The sequence below is a fragment of the Panthera uncia genome (assembly GCF_023721935.1).
Source record: "Panthera uncia isolate 11264 chromosome A1 unlocalized genomic scaffold, Puncia_PCG_1.0 HiC_scaffold_16, whole genome shotgun sequence".
Taxonomy (NCBI): Eukaryota; Metazoa; Chordata; class Mammalia; order Carnivora; family Felidae; genus Panthera; species Panthera uncia.
The window spans coordinates 65,912,935-65,924,648 of NW_026057576.1; the positions used below are offsets into that span (position 1 = coordinate 65,912,935).

The window sequence follows — 11,714 nt, forward strand, 5'->3', positions numbered from 1 at the left end:
CCTCTCCTCTCCTCTCTTCTTCTCCCTGCTTTCCTCTTCTTTTCTTCCCTCTCTCACCCTCCATTTCTCCCTCTTTCCCTCAGCGAATCTCTTGCAAATCTAATGTGCTTTGGCATTGAAGCAATTATTACTCTCTGTGTACTCATTAAAGTAAAAACAACTGTCATAACAAATCAACCCCTAAACTTCAGAGGCTTAACTTAATGGAAGTTTGCGTCTCACTTTCGAAACAGTTTGACGCAAGTGAGTAATGGGGTATTCTGCCCCACACGAGCATTCAAGGACCCAGGAATTCTGTCATCTTCAGAACACGGCTTCTAAGAGACAGTGGAAAAGGTACATCCACCTGTCTTGGGGGAACACATATCCAGTTGGGGGGAACTAGTCATATGGCCCCACCTAGAAGCAAAGGAGCCTGGGTATTGTAGTCCTCACCTGTGCAATCACTTCCCAGCCACAGTTCTAACTAGGACTTACCCTTCTATGTGCTAACGTTTGCAGACTTCTAGAACGCACGGGGCACTGTGCTGGGCATTTGGCAGAAAGACGATAAAGACGTGGTCTTTACCGGCAAGGAGCTTACCTTAAATATTGCTGAGCGACTAACCTCTCTATGCTGCTCTTTGCTAGCTAGAGCAATAAGATTCAGCCTTTTGGCTTGTCTTTGTTGATATAATACATAATGCAGGGTTGGGGTGGAACCAGCTAATAACCAAATCTAAAACTGAGAGGGGTCTCGGAGGTCATCTGCATAAAAACTTTTGCCCATAGATAAGAGAATGTAAGACCCAGAGAATTCAAATGACTTGCCCAATTTGTCCTAGCCAATTAGAACTAGAACCAAGTTAAAATCCAGCTCTTTCCATCTTTCAGTTCTAAACACGGTACAGTATATCGGGATCTTTCTGGTAACTGTGCAACATGTAAGAGTTTATGAGCTCAGGGATTTTTAAAGGTGTTCAGGCAAATGTGGCTGCGGTGAGTGCAATTTCCCAATGTAGTGCTGTTTGTAGATAGGACAATCAGTGTTTGCCATTATACCAATGGAACACGTGGGATCATTGCTTCATTGGGAACTTAGGATACTCTTTGGAGTATTGTCTTTATATCCACCTTGGATTCTCTCGGATTCAACCACACCTCAGCTCACACACCCCAAAACTCAACCTCACCTCACTTAATTAAATCTACCAGATTTAATCTGTCCAGCTTGCAGTCTGATGGGTCTCAGATACTCGAACAACATTTTGTTTCAATATACAGTGCTCTTTACCATGTACCCAAAGCCACTGGCCATATCTGTAAATTAGTTGAGTTTGTATTTAAAAACGTAATTATTGTGATCTCTTCCCAAAGATGCAAGTACATTAGCCTAATGGCTACATCAGTATGATCTGTCACTATGGTTGGATTGGTATTGTCAGCTTTTATACGGAGGTATAAGGGGAGTTGGGGATTTCTGAGAGTTAATCTTTACCTGCAGATCTCTGGGGAAGGGGCATCCATGGTATGTAATGTAATATTTTCTTTAATGGAGATTCTCCAGAGCTGAAAACTTGTAACTCCAGAAACTCAGACTCATGTATACTTCTCAGATAAACACTGACCTGTGAGGCTGGCACTCAGGCTATTTCTGAAGATTCCAAATCTCCAGCCTAGAGAATTAGGAGTAGTGGAGATATGTCAGAATAAAGTGGGGGCAACAGTTTACTGATATTTAAGGTAAGCTCCTTGAGAATAAATGCCATGTCTTCATGGTCTCTTTTTCCCCAGTGCCCCAGACTATAGCAACTATATCAATGAAATCTGCTCTTATTCACAATGAGTCTGGCAACTGTGACTTTGGAGAAGCTTACTGTTAGGTTCCAAAACTAAGGAGAAGCTGAACACGCCATTCGATTATGAAGCTACTCTTCCCACACAGTAGGTCTACTTTGAACCAGAGCAGGTGGCAGAAGAATTTCTAGACCAGATCAGTTCTGGGGCCTTGGAGTAAATACACACACACACACACACACACACACACACACCATAAACAAGTAGTAAAGGCTAGAAAGTCTATGATCAGTTTCCCAATATGAAGATGTCTGTGCCGCTGTTTATGTGGCTGAGTTAAAATTCCCTGGAGAGAGAGAGAGAGAGAGAGAGAGAGAGAGAACACACTAAATAAACAGCTAAGTAAGTAAGTAAATAAATACATAAATAAATAAATAAATAAATAAATAAATAAATAAAGTTAATCTCCTTGGACAGTCTCAGACTCTCCTGCAGTCTAAAACCATGCACTCAGCTGTTCAGGAAGAAACAGTGGGATGGGAACCCTAACTTCTCAATACATAAATAAAATTAAGTCTTCCTATAGTCCTAGATGTGGGTATTTTAGCTACAACTAAGTAATTACCTCAGAAAGCTACCAAGACACTGATTTACCTTGCATAGACATTTTTTTGATTATGCTGGAATAGCCAAATTTCTCCTACATTGATCAAGAAAGAAGGGAAGGAAGGAAGGAAGGAAGGAAGGAAGGAAGGAAGGAAGGAAGGAAGGGAGGAGAAAGAAAAGAGAAAGTCCATTCCATGCAGCTGGAACCAGGATCCCTGAGATTTTTACAAAATACTTTGTATATGTGCCAAAAATGGAAAGAACCGGCAATATTTTTCTCTACCAATATCTTCAGACTAATAGCATTGCAGTCAACTAGTTGGCATTATTCTTTGGGGGATGTATGGTCAGAAGGCCCAATGTAAGCTGGCTCAAGAAACTTGTCCTTTTTTCTGGATTCTAAATCTGGATGTAGAGTTCAGGTACTTGCCCTTGCACAGGCTGACTTTTGATGACTTCATCCAACTGTTCACTCAGTTACTCAGCAGAGACTTATTGAGGGCTTACGGTATGTAGGGCACTGAGATGGGCATTAAGAATTCAAAGATGAATAAGACATGGCCTTTACAGTTAAAGAGCTTAGCTTAATGTCTCGAAGAGGAAGCAGTTATCAGATTGTAGTCATAGTGGGAGAGTCACCGAGTTCCTTTAGGGTAGTGTGTCATGCCACTCTGTTGTACATGGGGGATCGTGGGCATGATTTTCTATGCAAATGGCAGCCCTCAGGGTAAAATGTGAGTGATATCCTGGAGATGTGCAACATGACGCTCAGGGAAGAGTCACAAACAGGCTTCGTAGGGGATGGGACACCTGAGTTGAGCCTTGAAATGATGAGTAGGTAGACAAAATATAGAAAGGTGTTGCAGGGAATCTCCCAGGCGATGGAGTAAAATATGGATATGGTTCAAACAGAGTTAACCGGACAAGATGAGATATGGGAGGGGATGAGGTTGTACGAGGAGACGGAGGCCAGGAAGGAAGTGTCTTGCATGCCTTATCAAGGAGTTTGAAATGCATCCAGTTAGTGCTGGAGCGTCTTTAAAATGCTTCAGATGTGGCGGTGAGTTGCATTTTTGAAAGTTCACCTTGGAATTAATGTGGAAGATGGATTTATGTAAGGAAAGGGGGTGGGGGTGGGCTGGAGGATAGGGAAATAAGTTAGGGGACTACTGAAATAGCCCAGCAGAGAGGTAATGAAACTCTGAGTTCGTGATAACATGCACAATGATTCAAAGCATTTAAGAGGAGGATATCCATAGGTTAGAGGTCTAGGTGACCACTAAGAAGTGAGGGGATAAGCAAAGGGAGTTGCTGATATGAAAGCCAGATGAGGAAATCATAAGTTGTTTAACCAGGGCAGGGAGCCTCCAGTGAAGGTGACTTTGGTTTGGGGACATGTTGAGTTGAAGTTGGGACCACCAGGAGGGCTGCAGAGATAGATCCAAAGTTGAGGAGACGTGTCTGGGCCACAGAAAGCCATTTAGAACCATCAGTGTTTAGTGTGTGGTGGGAAATATTCTCCTGAAATCCTAATTTCTCCCTTCTCTCCACTCTAAAATGAACTCTGATGAACTTTCCTGGTGATTTAACTTTTTCAAAGCCATCACTTGGAATCTATTCAGTCTTAGCTGTCAGATTGAATTACCACTTACATGGCTCTCCACTTGATTATTACAACTCCAGGTCCCTTCCTGAGGTTTCTCTGCTCCTCTGTTTCCCTGATTGCTTCTAGTTAAATAGTTGAGTAGACTTTCTCCTGGGCGCCGGTCCAGCATTATGCAGCGAAAAGGTCCTAAGACTGATTCCAGGCTCTACCGCTTTCAAGCCATGTGGTCTTGTGCAAATTATTAAACTTCTCTGAACCTCAGTTTACTTATCTCTGCAAGTGACTGTAATAATCACGTGGGCACGATGTTTTCTGAAGTTTAAATGAGACAGAATGCAGTAATGTTTAGCATGCCACATCAGTAGGTGTTCAACTGACATTAAATGCGTTCATTCATCAGTTTTTTAAATCAGAATCTATCGGAGTTGGAAGAACTCTCTCATCTAGAGAGAGGTAGAACTGGACTCCCACCTTGACCAAGGTTATGTAGCCAGCAGTCTTTGACTGCTGTGGACTCCATGCCCTCAGCTTTAACTCCAGGTCGTGCTCCTTTCTTCCAGCTTGTTTTGAAAGAGTCTCAGACTCCCTGTATTACCGGAGCTTTCTTGGGCTTCCTGTGGGAAGACAGGAAAATGAAGGCTATACTAGCTTTCTTTCACTGCATAACAAATTACCATGAACATAATGGCTTAAAACAATGCATTTCTGTTATTTCACAATTTCTACAGGTCAGAACTCCCCACACAGTGCAGCAGGGTCCTTCGCTCAAGTTCTCACGAGGCTACAATCAATATGATGGCCAGGCTCGTCCTTATCTGGAGGCTCAAGCAGGGAAGAATTCACTTGTAAGCTCACTTGGGTTGCTGGAAGAACTCATCTCCTTATTGTTGTGAGAGTGAGGTGCCCGTTTGCTTGCTGACTGTCAGCTGGGGACAGCTCTTAGGAACTAGAGACCGCTCATGGTTGCTGCCATCAGGCCCTCTCACAGCATAGCATCTTACTTCGAAGCCAGCAGGGAAGTCTCTACAGCCTATCACTTTGCCATATTCCATTGGTTCGAAGCAAGTCCAGGTCCTGCTTACACCTGAGGGGAGGGTATTACACGAGACATGACACCGAGGGATGGAGATCATAGGGCCCTCTTAGAATTCTGCTCTCTGTGGATACCATGGTGGGTTTTGTTTTGAGGGTGTCATAGAGCACGGTCTGGTTGGCCCTCAGCATTCTCTAATCACAACCACCACATCGCACAGCTTTCACGGGAGCTGGATCTACAAGGGGTCTGGAATGACTGTGGAAACCAGACCCAAAATGTCCCCAGGAGACACCATCAGGCCCATAGTGACACCGTAGGGTAGAATGGTGCCAGTGCCATTGGGAGGAGGAAGTATGTGTGTGTGTGCACGTGTGTGTGTGTGCAAACCCTTCCTGAGAGCACATCAAGAGAGACTGCCTGCCATTCTGGCATTTTCTGAAGTGGCTTTTTCCTGAGTTGTTGGTACACTCCGTGACATGAGTCACACTGTCTCTTTATTAAAAATCCATCTTCTCCAGCTGAGGCAAAGCAAATATTTACCCATATCTCGCTCTGGTCCTACCCATGGCAAATGTCCGTACCTTCTCCGTGGAGCTGTCCACTTGGCATGGCTAAGGAAGATATTCTGTTTGTCCTCAATCCTTCTGATGACTGGAAATCTGGAAGGTGCTTTCTCCATCTCTCCTCCTCTGCCTGGAGTGAGCCCTGCCCACCACCACCTGATAGTTCATCCTGGAACCCTGTTTTCACCATGCTATAGCTCTCCTGCCTAAATCTGCATACTTTATCTTTTCCTTTAAGATCCGCTGAGCATCGTCACTCCTTCATTCGCCACTTCTTTCCCTTACATCCCGTGATTTCCCACACTACTCAACACCCAGGATGGATTACACCTGAACAATGCTAGGTGCCTTGTCTGCTAGTGTGGTTCTGCCATCCTCCTCCCCTCTCACTCAAAGCCCCCTCCTTATACTGACATCAATCAAAAATATGGTGGTCTTCTAAACCCCGCCTTAAACCTCATTGCTTTCCCCGACCATCCTGTGTGCATTAATCAACACCAGCTTTGACTTCTGGAAGCACTTGCTAACTGAACATAGTGCCTACTTTAGGCATTTTATTCTGTTCCACGTTACAATTATTTCATGGGAGTGTGTCTTGTTTTCTGGTGAGATTATCAGTCTCTTGAGGGCAAGATTGGCATTTTCCCACTTTCTCTGTCTTTCCTTTTCCTAGTGTTTAGACTTTGGGGTATGGATCTAGATGGACCTGCATTTAAATGGCAGCTCCAGCACTTTCTACCTGTGTGAAACCTCTGTGGTATTTTCTCGTGTTTAAATGAAGTCAGTAAAAAGCATATGTGAAGAAACTAGTATATATATGTATATGCGCCTGGCACATAGTAAGATTCAGCTAATGAAAATTATTATGTAATACTTAACAGCACATGAATGGCCATTTCTGTTCAATCCAGAAAGAAATATTTGAGCACCTTCCACAAGCTCATTACCGTGCTTAGATGATGGAGGGATTTCAACAGGTCAAATGACCATGCTCTTATATACTGTAGAGGCTCTGAAGGCTTCCAGGAGTCTGTGGACTGACCCAAAGCCCTAGAAGAGACCAAAATAGATCATAAATATTTTTTTAGAATTGATGAGAATTCCCTCATCATGGTGTCATTAAAAAAAAAAATTCTTTTCAGTGTGTAGTGTATACCCATTAGCATCCACGATGAGAGTGGCCCAGGGCTTCCTGCTGAGGGCTGTTTTTGACCTTCTCCTGCTGCATGCAGGGCCTGTTAATTCGGTAGAAGTGGAGGCTGGCTCTGAAGAACAGGTAACCAGATGGCACTGGTTTGACGAGTCTTGAGATGAAAGATAGGCATCTTCCCATTCTGCTGTGGGTGGAGACGGGAGGCAGAGTTGCTCACTGGCAGCCTCCTGCCCTCTCTCCCCGGCAGCTTGCCCCCTTCCACATAGGTGTTCCTCCTCAGAGGGCATCGGGCAATGTCTCTCACTGGGGTCACCTTCTAAAGCTCCTGGGAGTCCCCATCTCAGGATGGCCACTGAGGTCGGTAGCGGGGTGAGTGTCTAGTAACCCCTTCTTCTAGGAGCTGATGCTTCAGTTGAAGGGCATCAACCATCCTGATAAGATTATGCTGCGCTAAAAGTTAAAAATGGAGCTTGGGAAAATTATCTCAAAGCTGAAGCATAAATGTTTATCTGGGTTATTTTGCTGGAATAAGAGCTTTTAGAGGAATTTGAGGCTTTCTCCGCTCCCTTTTGTGGGTGGCTCAATAAAATAAGAAACCTTCCACATTAATTCCTGTCAGAGCAAAATTGCAAGTGGTAGAATTCATTGGTTTTCCCTTTTACAGAATGCAGAGTGCCTTGATTATTGAAATGAAATACCGCATTATGAATGCCCCAGAGGAACACGAGATTTCCTGTCTGAGAGGCACCCACTGAGCCGGTTGTGGCAGAAGGGAAAGCAGTGTTTCAGAGGAAAGGGAAAGCATTCCATCATGGGCCTGACCCTCTGAGCACCCATGGTAGAGGTACCGATGTTTCTCATTTCATGAGGTTCTGTTTCATTTCCCTTGTCCAGGCTGATTACTAGGTCCATCGATGTCAGTTTGTACCCAGCTGCCTGTTAAGCTATGTTGCCCTCAGACCTGCCGAGTTCAGGTCGTGTCCCCCAGGGAGCTTGGAGGTAGAGAGAGAGCTCTGGGCCCACTGAGTCCTGTCAACACCGGGGCCACATGTGAAGAGGAGTACCAAGGAAATTCTGTGCCTGAGAAGAATTTGGCCCTGTGGCATTGAGGAGAAAGATGGTTTTCATTTTAGCTGCTCTCCCCATCCATCCCTGACTTATCCTTGGGGAATTTGGGACCAGTATTCTTGACCCCCATATAACCCCTGCTTGTGAGAGCTTTCCCTCATCCTCCACTTTCTCAAGAAGTTTCCTGTGAATGGTTAGTGGAAAAATACAGGACAAAAAATGGCTCCTTAGTTCAGTGCAGGATTAAGCAATAGTAGCAACCTGCATCCACCATACTCTTACTGTGTGTCTGGCAATGTGCTAAGTATTGTTCTCACACTGAGTTGCCCAGAAACCCTACTAGGGAAGTGCCCTTATTATTGAGAGGTTCTGATGGGGAAGGACGGTCCAGCGATGTTAAGTTACGTACCCAAGAGTAGAGTCAGACAATGAGAGCTGGTGAATCCCTGTGTCCTGACTTTGGAGTCTAAGCCGTCAGGTCCCACAATAGATCGCTCTCTGCGTTTAAAGAAAAAGTTTCCCCAAATTCCTGTTTTCATTTGGTCTCTTCATCTCTTCATTTCTCATGAAATTTCTACTCCTTTGTGTTCTCTTTGCCGCTCACTGCCCTCCTTCCTCCCGTCAAACCAAAGAGCAGCTGATAGGAAGTTAGTTTATTCTTAAATGAAACTGTGCCTTGGCGTCCAAGGTGCTGGAAGTCTATGAATACTTACAGCTTTCAATGCTATGCTGCCAGTCATGTGGACTTATTTCTGGTAAGCACGTGAAAGCTTGCTGGTGGGCAGTACATTCAGCAGGTGTGGGTGTTAAGGAGTGGGGGATTGCCGGAACTATGAAGCTCCGATGACCACACCTAACCTAGCGATCCACCTTTGCCTCACGATCCGTGGGACACGTGGATCCTGCTGGAAGTTGCTCTGGAGCATGCAGCATCATGGATGAAGTCTTTTCACCAAAACTGTTTGAACAGGGTTTGATCTAACTTCTGGCTTACAGGAAACAGAGGGTTTAGGAACCAAGGGAAATGACTCAAGGAGCAAGTTAATTAGACAAATCCAAAAGGTGGCCATTCCCCAGGCCCCCTGCTAACCTCTTCTGCTACCTGCTTCAATAACATGAAATAACAGTGCAGAGGTAGGGAATGTGGAGGAGGCCTGCAAGATTCAAAGAGAATAAAGAAATGTAACAACCAAATGCAGTTTGTGAACGTTGATTGGACCCTGCTTTGAATAAATGAGCCATAAAACACATTTGGGGGACAATGTGGGAAAGTTGAATATGGAACAAGGACTATATGATCGGTAGGTGCTATTGTTAATTTTGGTAGATGCAGAAGTGGGTGATGATTACATAGAACAATGTCCTTAGTTTTTAGAGGTGCTACTGGAGTCTTCAGGAGTAAAATGTCATGAAACTTACTTTATATACTATATCAAAAAATATTAGAGTAAATGTGGCAAAGCGTTAATAACTGTTTATTCTTGGTAATGGGTATACGGTGTTCATTATACTATATACTGTGGTGATTGATAAATCTAATGGAATGGAAAATTACCACCTTCATTTAGTGGTGCCAAAGCAATGTAGTGATTTATAAGACCTAATTGTCACATGTACAATGGCTATTAGGCATATTGTGAATATGTCAGATTCATTTTGGTGAGTCTTTTTGATTTTCAAACCACTGTGCTCAAGTGCACTTTGACAGCCATTGTACGTTCAGTGGAAAGAACTTTCTTATTCTTTTTTTTTTTTTTTTTACTTTTTTAATCTAATTTATTGTCAAGTTAGCTAACATACAGTGTGGCTTCGGGAGTAGATTCCCATGATTCACCTCTTACATACAACACCCAGTGCTCATCCCAACAAGTGCCCTCCTCAGTGCCCATCACCTTCTCATGTGGTGCATTCCAGCTTAAGAAGCACACAGAGGGAACCTTGTCTGAGGCTCTGAGGACGCCCAGAGCCAGAGGGCACATGCTCTTCTACAGGGCAGCTGTGTGAGCGGGAGGCTGCCCAGCGCATTAGCTGGTCAGCCGTTGGTCTCCTTCTGCCCCTCCCGAATCCCCTCCTCTGGCCCCTCACCTCTCCTGTTTTCAGTCGTGCTACATTCATCTGCTTCCTTACTTTGAGGCTGGACCCATTCTCCCGCTCCTCTTAGAGTTACGTGCAGTATATTCCTTGGCACTGTCCCTGCAGAAGTTTTCCAGGTCAGCACCACTGCCTGATGTCTTCCACCATTTCACCTGTGCCTCCTCCACGCTTTTTCTTGTTGAACCTTTATGACCTCTCCCACTGTTACTCTGTTTATGGATTCTATTATGACAACTTTGTTTTTCTCAGTACCATCTGCCCTGTTGTAGAGGGCTGGTGATGGATAGTCACACACACACACACACACACACACCCCTTCGGAGAATGTCAACTTTGAAATTGTTCATGTGCTAAGTGACACTTAGGAAAATACTCAGCAAAAGGTGAATTTTTCATCAAAACCGGACTATATGCTCAACATTTGGATCATGTTGCTGAGTTTCATTTTTGTTTGATGCCAGAGTATTTTCCCCCCAGTGATAAGAGTGGCTGGAACTCACCTTGGCCTATTGCTGAATTCTCTAGTTGCTTCCCTTATGTCGCATCCTGGTTTGTTTTGGGTAATTTAGGTTTTGAGCATTCTTCTCTTGTTAGTCTATAATGCCTTTTCTAAATTGAAATTCTTCCTTCAGGGAGCCAAGAGTTCTGATGCTTCTAAATTTACATCTGGGTAACAGATTTGCTACAGAGTTGGAATACTGGGGAACAAATTCAGTGTTTCAGAAATTTTACAAAGAGTTACATTCCTCAAGGTCTCATCCAGTGAGTTTCGTCATCAGGGACAGATGGTCTACTTTAAGGATGATCAGGAAGTTTCAGAAACATGACATAATGTTTATCTGTCTTAAATTTTTTTCTTTTCGGTTTGGCTTCTGAGAATCACTCTGTGTGCCCATCCCATTCTCTGTCTTGCTTTGGCAGATTCTGGTAAAAATAATGTCCAGAAAGGCCTTGGCATTGTCTTTTATAAAGAAAATATATTTGCTTCTGACAATATATTGGCTATACTTTTCCATCTTTAGATCATAAAAACTCTATATTTTCTCTTATGAAAAATAATATGCTTAGGGCGCCTGGGTGGCCCAGATGGTTAAGCGCCCAGCTCTTGATATCGGCTCAGGTCATGATGTCACAGTTTGTAAAATCAAGCCCCACGTCGGGCTCTGTGCTGACAGCATGGACCCGGCTTGGGATTCTCTCTCTCCCTTTCTCTCTCTCTGCCCCTCCCCCACTTTCTCTGTTTCTCTCTCTCTCTCTCTCTCTCAAAATAAACATTAAGAAAATTTAAAGAAAAAAAGAAAAATAATATGCTTTATTTAGGAACAAACAGTTAAACCATGAGCTCTCTGGAAAGACTATTATAGGAAAGGAACCCAAAGATAATCATTTTGACCCTACATTGTGAGAAAAATCATTCTTCATACCTGTCCTACATCTGATATTTAGACACAGCTCTAGCAACAGAGTCTCATGAGCTTGCTCCTAGGATGGCATTCAATAGGATGGGTCTGATGACATATGTATGTTCAGTGATTAAAAAAAAAATCTGAAATGCAAATCTATTTTAAACCATCTCCATAAGAGTAGGAAAATGCCCCAAATCCAATGTGTCAGCTCCTTTGCGAAAATAGTATTTATTTAGAGGCAGTAATGCGTGTTAGAATTCTTTCAGTTGTTGTGTATGCTGAATATTCTTTATTTAAAAGTAGCACACGTATTTTTTTCTCCTGTCTTGAAATGTAAATATATTATGCCTACAATTTGGTTGAAGCATCTGTGCCCACTATAGTCTACACACACTGTCACTCCTCC

The 11,714-nt window shown here is 43.6% G+C and overlaps 1 long non-coding RNA gene across 1 annotated transcript; it reads right to left on the reverse strand.

Moving 5' to 3' along the window:
* Positions 1–4,381: 4,381 nt before the first annotated feature.
* Positions 4,382–10,054, reverse strand: LOC125934168 (uncharacterized). Its single transcript, XR_007461253.1, has 3 exons — positions 9,894–10,054; positions 6,535–6,637; positions 4,382–4,602 (listed from the first exon to the last, which is right to left on the reverse strand). It is a non-coding gene; the product is annotated as an uncharacterized LOC125934168 (long non-coding RNA).
* Between the last annotated feature and the right edge of the window lie 1,660 nt (positions 10,055–11,714).